This window comes from Hypanus sabinus, chromosome 8 (assembly GCF_030144855.1).
Source record: "Hypanus sabinus isolate sHypSab1 chromosome 8, sHypSab1.hap1, whole genome shotgun sequence".
Taxonomy (NCBI): domain Eukaryota; kingdom Metazoa; phylum Chordata; class Chondrichthyes; order Myliobatiformes; family Dasyatidae; genus Hypanus; species Hypanus sabinus.
This window is the reverse complement of record NC_082713.1, coordinates 75043687-75058108: the sequence shown is the minus strand read 5'-3', so window position 1 is coordinate 75058108 and position 14422 is coordinate 75043687.

The following is a 14422-nucleotide window of genomic DNA, read 5'->3' as shown; positions in this document are numbered from 1 at the left end:
AGCCCCTCATAGGTCAGCGAGTCGTAGATGGGTTCTGAGAGTGGATTTTTGTGTGGGCTGGAGGCATAAACAGCAGTGATCTCTGCCTCAGCTCAGATATGGAAATCGATGAGACTGGAGTTTGAGGCCTAGCGGTCAAGGTCCTCGTTCACTGTCATCGCCGAGTCCTGGTGGCGATACCAAAGATCAATCAGTCCAGAAGGAAAAAATCGATGCAGCAGACCCCTGGCAGGGGTAGGCTCCCCCAACTCCTGACAACACTTTGATTAAGAGATTTCTGCATCTGAGGTACAGGACTTGTGGAATAGGATAAAGGAATTTCCATCTCTTTCCCCCAGGAACAATGGAAGGTTCAGAAGGCAGCAACTCAACAGGAATTGTCACCTAGGTAAACAAAGGAAAATGACAATGGGAAGACGTGTCTGGAGCTGGATGAAGACTGGGCTGTGAGCAGAATAAATGAGACAGTCCATAACCAGCCAAGCGACAGCACAAAGGGAGGTTGTTCATCTCATGTTTACTTCACAAAGGAACAATTCTGGTACTGTACAGCAGTGATTTAATAGGGACAGACTGAAGCTGACTCTGTTAACTTTGGCAGTAGACAATAAATCTGGAATATTTATGCTATGATTAGCCATATGTTAGTGATTCAATGAGCCTGTTTGTGAGGTAAAAAGTAAATCTGAACGCTGGTGAGGATTTGGTTCATTAATAGAATTGTTAATTGTGTGTGTGGTGAAAATATTTGTTTCTTCTAACTGACTGGTAGCTAAAAATCTCCTTGCCACTGGTTTCAGACAGGACTGTTCCTCACATTATAACCACCTCTACTTGCCTACCAGGAAACTCCAGGACTCCCCTTTGGTTCTGACCCATGCACCTCCTGTGTCATTTTGATTCTGACCCATGCACCTCCTGTGTCGTTTCGATTCTGACCCATGCACCTCCTGTGTCGTTTTGGTTCTGACCCATGCACCTCCTGTGTCGTTTCGATTCTGACCCATGCACCTCCTGTGTCGTTTTGGTTCTGACCCATGCACCTCCTGTGTCGTTTCGATTCTGACCCATGCACCTCTTGTGTCGTTTGGGTTCTGACCCATGCACCTCCTGTGTCGTTTCGATTCTGACCCATGCACCTCCTGTGTTGTTTGGGTTCCGACCCATGCACCTCCTGTGTCATTTGGGTTCTGACCCATGCACCTCTTGTGTCGTTTGGGTTCTGACCCATGCACCTCCTGTGTCGTTTGGGTTCCGACCCATGCACCTCCTGTGTCATTTGGGTTCCGACCCATGCACCTCCTGTGTCATTTGGGTTCCGACCCATGCACCTCCTGTGTCGTTTGGGTTCTAACCCATGCACCTCCTGTGTCATTTCGATTCTGACCCATGCACCTCCTGTGTCGTTTCGATTCTGACCCATGCACCTCCTGTGTCATTTGGGTTCCGACCCATGCACCTCCTGTGTCATTTGGGTTCTGACCCATGCACCTCCTGTGTCGTTTCGATTCTGACCCATGCACCTCCTGTGTCATTTGGGTTCCGACCCATGCACCTCCTGTGTCATTTGGGTTCTGACCCATGCACCTCCTGTGTCGTTTCGATTCTGACTCATGCACCTCCTGTGTCATTTGGGTTCTGACCCATGCACCTCCTGTGTCGTTTGGGTTCCGACCCATGCACCTCCTGTGTCGTTTGGGTTCCGACCCATGCACCTCCTGTGTCATTTGGGTTCTGACCCATGCACCTCCTGTGTCGTTTGGGTTCCGACCCATGCACCTCCTGTGTCATTTGGGTTCTGACCCATGCACCTCCTGTGTCATTTGGGTTCTGACCCATGCACCTCCTGTGTCGTTTGGGTTCCGACCCATGCACCTCCTGTGTCATTTGGGTTCCGACCCATGCACCTCCTGTGTCGTTTGGGTTCTGACCCATGCACCTGCTGTGTGGAAGGCACATTTCCAGCAGTATTCCAGCCAGTCATCCTTCTCCACACTCTCTGTCAATGTGCGGACATGTCTTTAGCAGAATTGATTCAGAAGTGTAAATGTCAGTGAAGAGTGTGCAGTGGAATGAGTGGTGAGAGTGGAATTATACGGCAGAAATGGTCGGCAGGCTGAAGTCCCGTTTTGAAAGTGTGTTCTGATTCATTTTGTTGGAATGGAGGGAGAAACAGCATAAACCAAATAGCAGAGTTCAAAAGGGTTTATGGGACTTTAATTCACAAACCCGTTAGTAATAGAGAGATATAGGTCACAAACAGCCCGTTCTGCCCACTGTCCATACTAAACATTTACTATTTAGTCAATCTAATCCTACATTAATCCCATTTTATTATTTTCCCCATGTTCTCAACTCCCCCCAGATTCCTCCCCTCTTCTACACACAGGGGGCAATTTACAGCGGCCGGTAACTTACTGACCCACACACCCTTGAGTTGTGGGAGGAAACCGGAGCACCCATAGGAAAGCCAAATGGTCACAAGAAGAACACAGAAACTCCTCGATTTTAGCACCCAAGGTCAGATTTGAAACCTGATCACTGGAACAGTGAGTTATCAGCTCTGCTTGCTGTGTGCCCCCTGTGTTGTTTTATTGAAAGTTGGTGAAAGCATAGGCCACATCATGTGCTGTGGCTCTTCTTGGCTTCCAGACTACAAGATGGTTGTGACAGTCCAAGAAAGGTCTGGAAGAGACATACAAGAAAGGTTCCAGAGATGAGGGACTAGGGATCAATGTAGGAATATAATAAACACTGGAGAAATCAATGGGTTAGGCAGCGTCTGCAGAGGGAAATAGACAGTCCATGTTCTCAATTGAGACACTTCATCTGAACTGACAGATAGAGGGAAAATAGCCATTATACAGAAAAGGAGAGATTGCAAGAGCTGGCAGCTGATAGATGGGTTGAGGCGGGGAGGGATCATGGGCAGATGGAGCAGGGGAGTGTCAATAGCACCAGAAACTGGGAGTTGATAGATAGAAGTGACAAAGGGCTGATACTGATGAAAGGTGGAAGGAGAGGAAGGTGGCAAGGAATAGAGGGATGGAAGTAGGGAGGTGAACCAGTGGGAGGAGTGTGTGGGTGAAGGGCAGAAGGAAAGGATGGAGGAGGGAAAAGAGTACGAAGGCTGCTGGGTAGATCAGGGGAGTGTGGAAAAGGACAGAGGAGAGTAGTTTACCAGACATTTACAGGTGTTCATACCATCAGGATTTGGACAAACCAGTCAAAATATGAAGCCTTGTTCCTTGTGTTTAGCCTGACGGTGGCCATAGAGGAGGCCAAAGACAGTGTGAGAATGGAGAGAAGTATGTTGGAAATACGTGTTTGCCTATAGTCACTGAATGTAATGCCACAGCCTCACCTACACATTGGGTAAAGCCCATTACAGCGAGGGTGAATGGAAAATAATTCTTAAATTGACAGGAATCAAGTCAACCAGACTCTTGCAACATTGGAGAAGGAAGGCACATCAAGACATTTCCAAAATAGCTGAAGAGGGCAGAGTGTTGAGGAGAAATTTGCCTCCGATTCCAGAGTAGTGCAGAGGTAAGCACAGGTGTCACCATCTTTCCACAGCTCATCCTACTGTCCTTCCCATGGGGGAAGAGAGACTTACTCCTGCACTACCTTCAACAGACAGACCCATCCGGAGAGATACCTACCTTTTTCCTCCCTTTCATTCATTAACTCCTTAACCAAAAGCCACCTCCTGGAGATTCCACATATAAATTATATTATTAGTTCTTGTCTAACTCTCTAAATCTTCAAAACTATTAGCACATTCAGGATGGATGTATTGAGGTTGCTGGCCTCCAAGAACCTATGAATTGGGGTTAGGAGAGGGCCACTCTGCCCCCAAACCCTGCCCCAGCACCCTGTGACATTGTTCCCGATCTGATTGGTATCAAATTTCTCACCTACTTTCACCTTTTTAGCTATCACGAATCTATCGGCCTCAGAACAAATTCTGCTCATACCTCCCTTTGAGCCAATGTGCTCCAAATATGCACTGTGCTCTGGGAAAAAAACAAGAATGTCACCTGGTCTCTGTGTTACATGGGAGACCCGTTCTTTGGATGATTACTGAACTTGGCAAAGTTGAGCTGGGGTCCTGTTTCCCTTACCCTCACCTACTGATTCCATTGAGAGGTGTAGGTACATTTGTAGATTACTTGGCATCTCCACTGGGTGGGCTCTGGGCAATGTCCAAATCTAAACTCCCATAAGAAGAATGTTAAATTTGATCAAGGCTCAGAGATGCATTTAAATGGTATTGATGCAAAATCAGTGTCTTCAGAACATAGTTGGTGAGGAGATTTTTAAAAATCTGCATTTTTTGAGAAAAGTTCTCAGTCTAATTTTCTGTCATGTTTACTTCATTTTTGATTAGGTATTCTGAAGGTTCCTTCTGTCATGAACATGATGGAGTGCATGTTACTAGATAGCAGGAATAATTCTTGGCATCCCTTGGGGCATGCAAGATTAAACATTTCTCAAACGCACTGAGGCTATGCCTGGCAATCACGGTTCTCACTCAGCTGGGGATACACAGTCACTGTCTTTGATCACCTGTGGCCCAGATGTGGTCCCTGCACTTCAAATACTTAAGCCGAAGGCACAGCCAGATATCCTTCAAGTCTTGTGTGCAAAGGCTTGTCTTTCTACCTGAGCTCTCCTCTGACCCCGAACCATCCCATGCACAGTAACAGACATCATACTTTGGAGGACTGACAATGTAAAAACCAACCTGTATTAAATAAGTTATAAAGGTCTTCATGATTATTGAAAGATAATTGTTTCTGTGTCCTTGCCAAGCTTTGTTTTTCTCTACCTCACTTCTTCTATCTTTGACTCGGGGAAGCCAGCCACTCCTTCACCTTAACATGAGAAGTTTATTCAGGCACCAAAGGAACCAGAACAGATCCAAGACTTGCTCAGAGATTATCCATGACAGCTAGAAATTATGGATGAAGTGAGACAGTAGGTACCCCACTGTGAGTGGGTGGAGTTCAAGAGATGGGGCAGGCTTCTGGGTGGGGAGGATAATTATTTTTCCATCGTTTTGTAACCCCCGGGTCGCCTCAGGCTCGCTTGGCTTGTTCTCGTCTAGGGGGAGCAGCCTTCGGCCCCGCCAAACTGGGTAATCAGCTGGTGTGGATGCTGTGTGATGTCCCCGCCTCGCCCAAAAACAAACAGGACGCCATATGCAATTAAATGATTACAGTTTATAAAGATTACTATAACTAAGTAATTAATAATGATACAGTATACATGAAGGAAAAGAAAATAAAGAAAAGGCACCAAACTTATCAAAGTCCAAACCACTTTGTGCACAACCATTGGAGCTCAATTACTAAAGTCTTCTGGCCACCATTCGATCCCCTCCGAACTCCTCGACTCACAGCTCAGGACCACCTGAAGTTGTCAACCAAGCACATCTATCTTCGTCTCCTCTTCTCGGGGTACCTCCTCTCTCTCTCACCCCCTCGCGCCGATCTCCCCAAAAGCCCGCCAACAATTGCTCACAGACTCAGAAGAAAGAACAACATTAATCCCAATTGGTTTACAAAGGAATACAATTCTCATTATCAGTAAATTTTAACCCAAACAAGCTTCCAGCACTCTCTCGCAACAAAGAAGCATTCCTGCTTTTAACAAAACAAAGAAGCCATTTTGATTAACATACGCAGTAACAAAGAAAAAGAAGAAACCCCCCTTTAGAGTTTGATGAAGTGAGTTGATGTAGTTCGATGCCCTTTGGTGTTGGATTAGGTTTAGTTTAACGTCGATGTGAACAACCCTGATGAATCTCAGCAAATGGGAATGTGGGTCGGACATGTCAGAAATGGATCTGGATCGTGCAGGGCAAAGCTACACAGCAGCTACAGTCCAACCCACCTGTTCCCATTCTGGGCTGCAGGTTCTGGTCTAAAAACAAACTGCTCAGTGGATCGGGCAGCATCTGTGGAGGTACTGGGATGTCCAACTTTCCAGCTGAGACCCTGCTCAAACCTGCTTATAATTTACATATCCAAATGGAGGAAGCCACGAGTATGCTGAAGTAACAGACTATTGTGGAGATGTGATCCAGTATTTCAGTAAGTCCAGAGAATTTGGATATTTGATAGTCTTGATGCATGAGCTTGGTAGGCCAAAGAGCCTTGTTCCCTGGACAGAAATATTTAATATTCTCACTCCATTTAATCAATGTCCTCCAATCAAAGTAGATAAACTCCACTTCCTCTCATTATTAAACCTTAACTGACACTGCTGCATCCCCCAGTGAATCTGCCAGCGATGGTGTATCCCACACAGCCTGATAATGAAACAGCCCCATCAGAGGAACCAAGTGGACAAGTTTAGTGTGAGGCCAAGTATGTGCACTCTGGGTGAAATTGTTTGGACTTCAGTTATCTTGTCTGAGCTGAATTATCAATGATCAGCTAATGAAAACAACAAGAGCTTGACAGCCATCAGGTATCAGCTGTTAAACGGCATCACACAGATGTCAGGCATGGTTGTGTCCAGTTTGTGAAAGCCTGCCCACTTGGCCACCAATGGCATCACCTTCAGTGAGACCTGCACGTCAACATCCCAGGATTTATCATTGTACGACGACTCAAATACGTGACAAGCCAGAGGCTGGGTATCCGATGTCAAACCCTGATAGTCAAAATCAAATAATGAGAAGAATTAGAGATCACTGGAGGAATAGAAAAGTGGACATTAAATAAGTGTGGTACGAGACAATTAAATGTTTGTGTCCAGGGAAGAGTCCGTACTCTCATACAAGTAACAGAAAATTAGTGTGCAGGTGTGGGATGTTGTTAAGCAGGGTGAATGAAGCATTCATCTTTATTGCAAGGGGATAGACCTTCCTATAATTCTCCAGGCCTTTGATCAGACCACTTCTGAAGTCAGGTCTTGTCATTTCATGAAAGGTGTATCTGACTTCAAGCAGTTTGGCAGAAATTTTAGAAGGTAAAGGAAGATTGAGTAGATTGGGAGAAACTGAAATTTGAAAGAATAAGATTTTATTGACGTATACAAGATACTGAGGGTCTTTACAAAGCATACACTGAAAAGATGTTTCCCTGATCAAAGAATGCAGAACAAGGTCAATAATCAGAACAGTATTTAGGCCGGGCTAGAGGGACTGGATAGCCAACTGCTGTCCCTTTTCTTACATCTGATCATCTTCAATTTTATTGTCATTGGCAAACATAAGTAATGCATAAAGGCCATGAAAATTAGCTTTTTTTTTGCAGTAGCAGCCCAGACCATTACAAATACTTGATGTATTTAAGCCCTTTTCATTTCTGGATGGTCTGCAAGAAGAAGTCTTATTCTGACAGCTGGTGACGCTGGTGTTCCCCGCATGTAAAACAAAGACGGTAAAGTGGGAGTATGATACCAGATCGTTATAGCCGTGGGTTAATCAGAGAACAAGTTCACTGCCGCAATTTTCTGCGGCTGTCCAAGTATCCGAGGAATCGTTCAGCAATGGAGGCTGCATCAGAAGTCACAGAGATATCTGTAGCAGATGACTTGTGTGCTGGTCAAATGAGACTACTCAGGCTTCATGACCCAAAACAGGAAAGAAACTAATATTGTGTCAGAGATAACTAACCCTTGTCACATGTCAGTGGACACAAATATGGATGAGAAAAGCAAAGATAGTCTATAAGATATGACTGAAGTAGGAAGAGTTCGCCCCAAATCCTCAAAGTTTGAAGGTGCTCCTGTTTTCAGTGCAATACTGTCTTCAGCAAAGTGAATGGTTCCAGAGTATTGTGAATTAAGTAACCAATAACTTTAAAGTCACTTTTGGAAAATATATCAGAAGCAGAAAAACATGCATCTATTTAGAAACTAAAGACAGATAGTAACTTAATATTAACTTTGAAGATAAACTAGCATGTATTTAGCAGTAGTTATGTACTTGTTTGAAAGAATCACTCTTGCAGCTTCTGTGTCAGACTACTGTACATTGGCATTGATTTTCCCGAATGAAATTCATTTGATGATTTATCTCATCATTGAAGTTGCAAACCATGCTGTGTAAACACCAGTTGTTAAGCTTCATTACAGCAAAATGTATCTCATTGGCTGTCAAGTGTATTGCGGTGTTTCAGGTTCATGACTCTGCAGAAATTGTTTTTTTAAAATAAGGGTTTTAAGGAATTAAATGATTATAAGACCATAAGGTATAGGGGCAGAAGTAGGCCATTTGGCCCCTTGAGTCTGTTCCACCATTCAATTATGGGCTGATCCAATTCTTCCTGTCATCCCCACTCCCCTGCTTTCACCCCATGCCCTTTGATGCCCTGGCTAATCAAGAACCCCTCTATCTCTGCCTTAAATACACCCAATGACTTGGCCTCCACAGCTGTTCATGACAACAAATTCCACAGATTTACCACCCTCTGACTAAAGTAATTTCTCTGCATCTTAGTTCTAACTGGACATCCTTCAATCTTGAAGTCGTGCCCTCTTGTCCTAGAGTCCCCTGCCACTGGGAAATAACTTTGCTATATCTAATCTGTTCAGGCCTTTTAACATTCGGAATGTTTCTATGAGATCCCCCCTCATTCTCCTGAACTCCAGGGAATACAGCCCAAAAGCTGCCAGATGTTCCTCATATGGTAACCCTTTCATTCCTGGAATCATTCTTGTGAATCTTCTCTGAACTGTCTCCAATGTCAGTATACCTTTTCTAAAATAAGGAGCCAAAACTGCACACAATACTCCAAGTGTGGTCTTACGTGTCCCCTTTAGAGCCTCAACATCACATCCCTGTTCTTATATGCTATACCTCTAGAAATGAACGCCAACATTACATTCGCCTTCTTCACCACCGACTCAACCTGGAGTTTAACCTTCAGGGTATCTTGCGCAAGTCCCTTTGCTTCTCTGCATTTTGTATTCTCTCCCCATCTAAGTAATAGTCTGCCCATTTATTTCTTCTGCCAAAGCACATGACCATACACTTTCCAACATTGTATTTCATCTGCCACTTCTTTGCCCATTCCCCTAAGTCTCTCTGCAGGCTCTCTGTTTTGTCAACACTACCCGCTCCTCCATCTATCTTTGTATCATCGGCAAACTTAGCCTCAAATTCATTAATACCGTAGTCCAAATCATTGACATACATCGTAAAAAGCAGCGATCCCAACACCAGCCCCTGTGGAACTCCACGGGTAACTGGCAACCAGCCAGAATAGGATCCCTTTATTCCCACTCTGTTTTCTGCTGACCAGCCAATGCTCCACCCATGCTAGTAGCTTCCCTGTAATTCCACGGGCTCTTATCTTGCTAAGCAACCTCATGTGCTGCACCTTGACAAAGGCCTCCTGAAAATCCAAGTACACCATGTCGACTGCATCTCCTCTGTCTACCCTGCTTGTAATTTCCTCAAAGAATTGCAGTAGTTTTGTCAGACAGGATTTTCCTTTCAGGAAACTATTCTGGCATTGGTCTATCTTGTCATGTGCCTCCAGATACTACGTAATCTCATCCCTAAACAATCAATTCCAATGACTCCCCAACCACTGATGTCAGGCTAACAGGTCTATAGTTTCCTTTCTGCTGCCTCCCACCCTTCTTAAATAGCAGAGTAACATTTCCAATTATAATGACAAGACTTTGAATCAATTTATAAAAAGGGACTCAAAACGTTAAAATGTAGAGGAACAGAGGGGCTTTTGGTTTTCATCCATAGATCCCTTCAAGTTTCTGTGCCAAGTTGATAGGGCGGTTAAGAAGGCATATGGTGTGTTGGCCTGTGTTAGCCAAGGGATTGAGTTCAAGAGCTGCGAGAAAATGTCGCAGCTTTACAAAACTCTGGTTAAACCAAACTTGGTTTCTTGTGTTCAGTTCTGGTTACCTCATTATAGGAAAGATAGAAACATAGAAAACCTACAGCACAATACAGGCCCTTCAACCACTATGCTGTGCCAAACATGTCCTTACCTTAGAACTACCTAGGCTTTACCCATAGCTCTCCATTTTTCTAACCTCCATGTAGCCATCCAGGAGTCTCTTAAAAGACACTATCGTTTCCACCTCCACCACCACTGCCAAAAGCCCATCCCACGCTCATACCACTCTCCGCATAAAAAACTTACCCCTGCCATCTCCTCTGTACCTACTTCCAAGCACCTTAAAAATATGCCCTCTTGTGCTAGCCACCCTGGGAAAAAGCCTCTGACTATCCACATGATCAATGCCTCTCATTATCTTATACACCTCTATCAGGTCATCTCTCATCCTCCGTCGCTCCAAGGAGAAAAGGCCGAGTTCACTCAACCTATTCTCATAAGGCATGCTCCGTAATCCAGGCAACATCTTTGTAAATCTCCTCTGCACCCTTTCTATGGCTTCCACATCCTTCCTGTAGTGAGGCGACCAGAATTGAACACAGTACTCCAAGTAGGGTCTGACCAGGGTCCTATATAGCTGCAACATTACCTCTCGGCTTTTAAACTCAATCCCACAATTGATGAAGGCCAATGCACCGTATGCCTTCTTAACCACAGAGTCAACCTGCACAGAGGGACCCAAGATCCCTCTGATCCTCCACACTGCCAAGTCTTGCCATTAATACTATATTCTGCCATCATATTTGACCTACCAAAATGAACCATCTCATACTTATAAGGGTTGAAATCTATCTGCCACTTCTCAGGCCAGTTTTGCATCCTATCAATGCTGTAACCTCTGACAGCCCTCCACACTATCCACAACACCCCCAACCTTTGTGTCATCAGCACAAAGATGTGGAAGCTTTATAGAGGGTGCAGAGGAGATTTACTGTGAGGCTGCCAGGATTAGAGAGCATGTCTTATGAAGATAGGTCGAGCAGGTTAGTGTTTTGTGGTTTTCTCTTTGGAGAGAAGGCCATTGAGAAGTGACTTAATAGAGGTGTACAAGATGGTAAGATACATAGAGTGGACAGCCAGAGAGCTTTTCCTTGGGGGCAGAAATAGCTAATATGAGTGACATAACATTAAGGTGTTTGGAAGAAAGTTTAGGAGGGAAGTCAGCAATATTTTTTTTTACACAGAGTGGCAGCTGTGTGTAATATGCTGCTGGGGTGGTGGTATGCTCTACGTTCAAAACCAATAGAAATTTTCTCTGCAGTGTTGCAGAGACTTTGTGCATACAGGGAGTGGGAATCTATGGCTGTCGTGTCTCCACAGGGTGACATGGAGAGTAGGTGGAAGGAGGCAGTGACAGGGCACAGTGCCACTGGATTGGGATGCTTCAGAAAATTTTAACTTTGGCAGGATTTGGGTGCAAATTGCATATCCCAAGATCCTTCCTGGCAAGCTTAGAACTCTCAAGAGCCCTGTCTGATCTTTGCTTCCTAAACCTATCTGTTCAAAATGGCCGGGTTGCATCGGAACTGGAGGGGAGCCAATATCCTGGCTGGGAGGTTTGCTAGTGCTACTTGGGCGAGTTTAAACAGGAAGGGGAAGTATTGAAAGGCAAAATCCAGATAACAAGTATGATGAGGCAGACAGTTTGAAGTGTGTATATTTTAATGCTAGGAGTATTCTGGGCAATGTTGATGACCTTAGAGCTTCGATCAGTACATGGAACTATGATGTTGTGGCCATTACAGAAATGTGGTTGAGAGAGGGACTGGATTGTGAGATTAATATACCATATTTTTGAAGGTTTAGAGAAGATAGAGAAGGAGGTAAAAGTGTGTGTGTTTGTGGGTGGGGGGGTGGAGTTGCCCTACTAATCAGGGACAATATTACTGCTGCACTCAGGGGAGATATAATGGAGGGTCCAGCCACTGAGTCCATTTGGTAGAACTCAAGCATAGCAAAGAAACAATCACACTGATGAGATTGTACTACAGATCCCCGCCCACTCCCCCCACTAGCCACCGGGTTATTGGGAACAGATACATAAATAGATTAAGGAAATGAGAAAAATGATAGGATTGTTGTCATGGAAGATTTCAACTTCCTTGATATAAACTGAAAGCATTTTAGTGCAAGAGGGACAGAATTGGACTGGTGCATCTAGGAGGGTTTCATAAATCAATATGTGGATGGCCCAACGAGAGGAGTGTCTGCACTGGACCTGGTGTGGGTGATGAGCCTGGCCAGGAACTGAGCTTTCAGTGTGTTGGCAGTTTGGGAAAGTGACCACAACTCCTTGACTTTCAAGATAGCTATCGATAAGGATCGATATGGTCCTGGTGGGAGAACTTAAATCAGGGTGGGGAAAATTACGAGGGCATTAGGCAGGAACTAAGAATAATTAACTGGGAACATCTTTCGTTTAGCAAGTCCACATCAAATATGCTTTTAAAGATCAATTGCACAGAGTACAGGAAAGCTATGTTCCTGTTAGAAGGAAGGACAGGGATGGAAAGATAAGAGAACCTTGGGTATCCAGAGAAATGATGAATTTAGTCAAGAAGGAAAAGGAAAAGTAGGTAAAGCTTCAGAAGTTAGGATCAAATAGAGCTCATGAGGATTGTAAAGAAGGAAGGAAAGAATTGAAGAAAGGAATTAGGAAAGCCAGGATGGGCCATGAAATGTTTTGGAAGTAGGGTTAAAGAGAATCACTGACTCCCAAATGTTCATCCATCGACAGAACTATTACCTGATGAAGTTTATTGCTGAGCACCAGATCCAATATGGCTATCCTCTAGTCATTTTATCTGCGTATTCCTGAACACACTTAACAAATGCTGCCCCATCTCATCATTTTGCACTAAGGAGGTGCCAATCAATATTAGAAGTCACCCATGACACCAACCCTGTTATTTTTGCACCTTTCTAAAGTGTGCCTATTAATCTGCTCCCTAGTATTTATACTGCTACTGGGGCTGGGGGTGGGTCTATAAAATATTCCCAAATAAAGTGATTGCTCCTTCCTGTTTCTGACTTCACCTACACTGACAATCCCTCAACAATAACCCCTTTCTGAATTCACCTACACTGACAATTCCTTTAAGAATGCAGTGAACCTGATCTGAGACATCCCTGACCTTGGCACCTGGGAGGTGATAGACCATCCTGGAGTCTCTTTCACTTCCACAGAATCTTCTGTCTGTCCCCAAAACTATTCTCTGCTTCACCTCCCATCCCTTCTGAGCACAGAGCCAGGTACCTGATCACTGTGCTTTTCTCCTGCTGGGCAATTTCCAGCCCCCTCCCCCAAAGTGTTACATCAACCAGTAAGCGATTTGTTCCTTCAGCCTGAGCGTGGCCTCATCCCGACAGCTGAGGAGGCCATGGATGGACATATCGGAATGGGAATGGGAAGTGGAATTAAAATGGGTGGCCACAGGGAGATCCTGTTTGTTCTGGCGGACAGAGCGTAGGTCCTCGGAGAGGCGGTTACACCGGGTCTCACTGAATAACAAGAGGCCACACCGGGAGCACTGAACACAGTATACGACTCCACCAGACTCACAGGTGAAGTGTTGCCTCACCTGGAAGGACTGTTTGGGGTCCAAATTATAGTGAGGGAGGAGGTGTAGGGGCAGGTGTAGCACTTGTTCTGCTTGCAAGGATAAGTGCCAGGAGGGAGATCAGTGGGGAGGGATGAACGGAAAGCAGAAAGTGGAGGGGGCATGGAAGGAAAGATGAGTCCGCTGGTTAGATCCAATTGGAGGTGGCAGAAGTTTTGGAGAATTATGTGCTGGACGTGGAGGCTGGTGGGGTGGTAGGTGAGGACAAGAGGAGCCCTGTCTCTGGTAGTGTGGCTGGAGGATGGTGTAAGAGCAGATGCGCTTGAAATGGAAGAGATGTGGTCCCCACCAACATCCATGACACCGCACGTGCTTTGGATCTTTTCAAGGATTTCAAGTTCCCTGGCTCCCACCATCTTATTTTTACAATGGACTTCCAGACCCTCTACACCTCCAACCCCCACCAGGAAGGTCTCAAAGCTCTCCGTTGCTTTCTGGACACCAGACCTAACCAGATCCGCTCCACTACCACTCTCCTCCACTTAGTGGAACTTGTCCTCACTCTAAAAAATTTTTCCTTTGGGTCCTCCCACTTCCTTCAAACAAAAGGGGTAGCCTAGGACACTCACATGGGTCCCAGCTATGCATGCCTTTTTATCGGCAACGTGGACCAGTCTATGTTGCAAGCCTACACTGGTGACCATCCCGCACTTCTCCGATGCTACATGAACGACTGCATTGGTGATGCTTCCTGCACCATGCTGAACTCATTGACTTCAACTACTTTGCCTCCAACTTCCACTCAGCCCTCAAATTCACCTAGTCCATTTCTGAAACTTACCTTCCCTTTCTCAATCTCACTGCCTCTGTCTCTGGAGACAGCTTATCCACCGATGTCCATTGAGAACCAACAGACTCTCACAGCAGCCTGGAATTTACCTCGCCACACCCTGCTAATTATAAAATGTCATCTCCTTC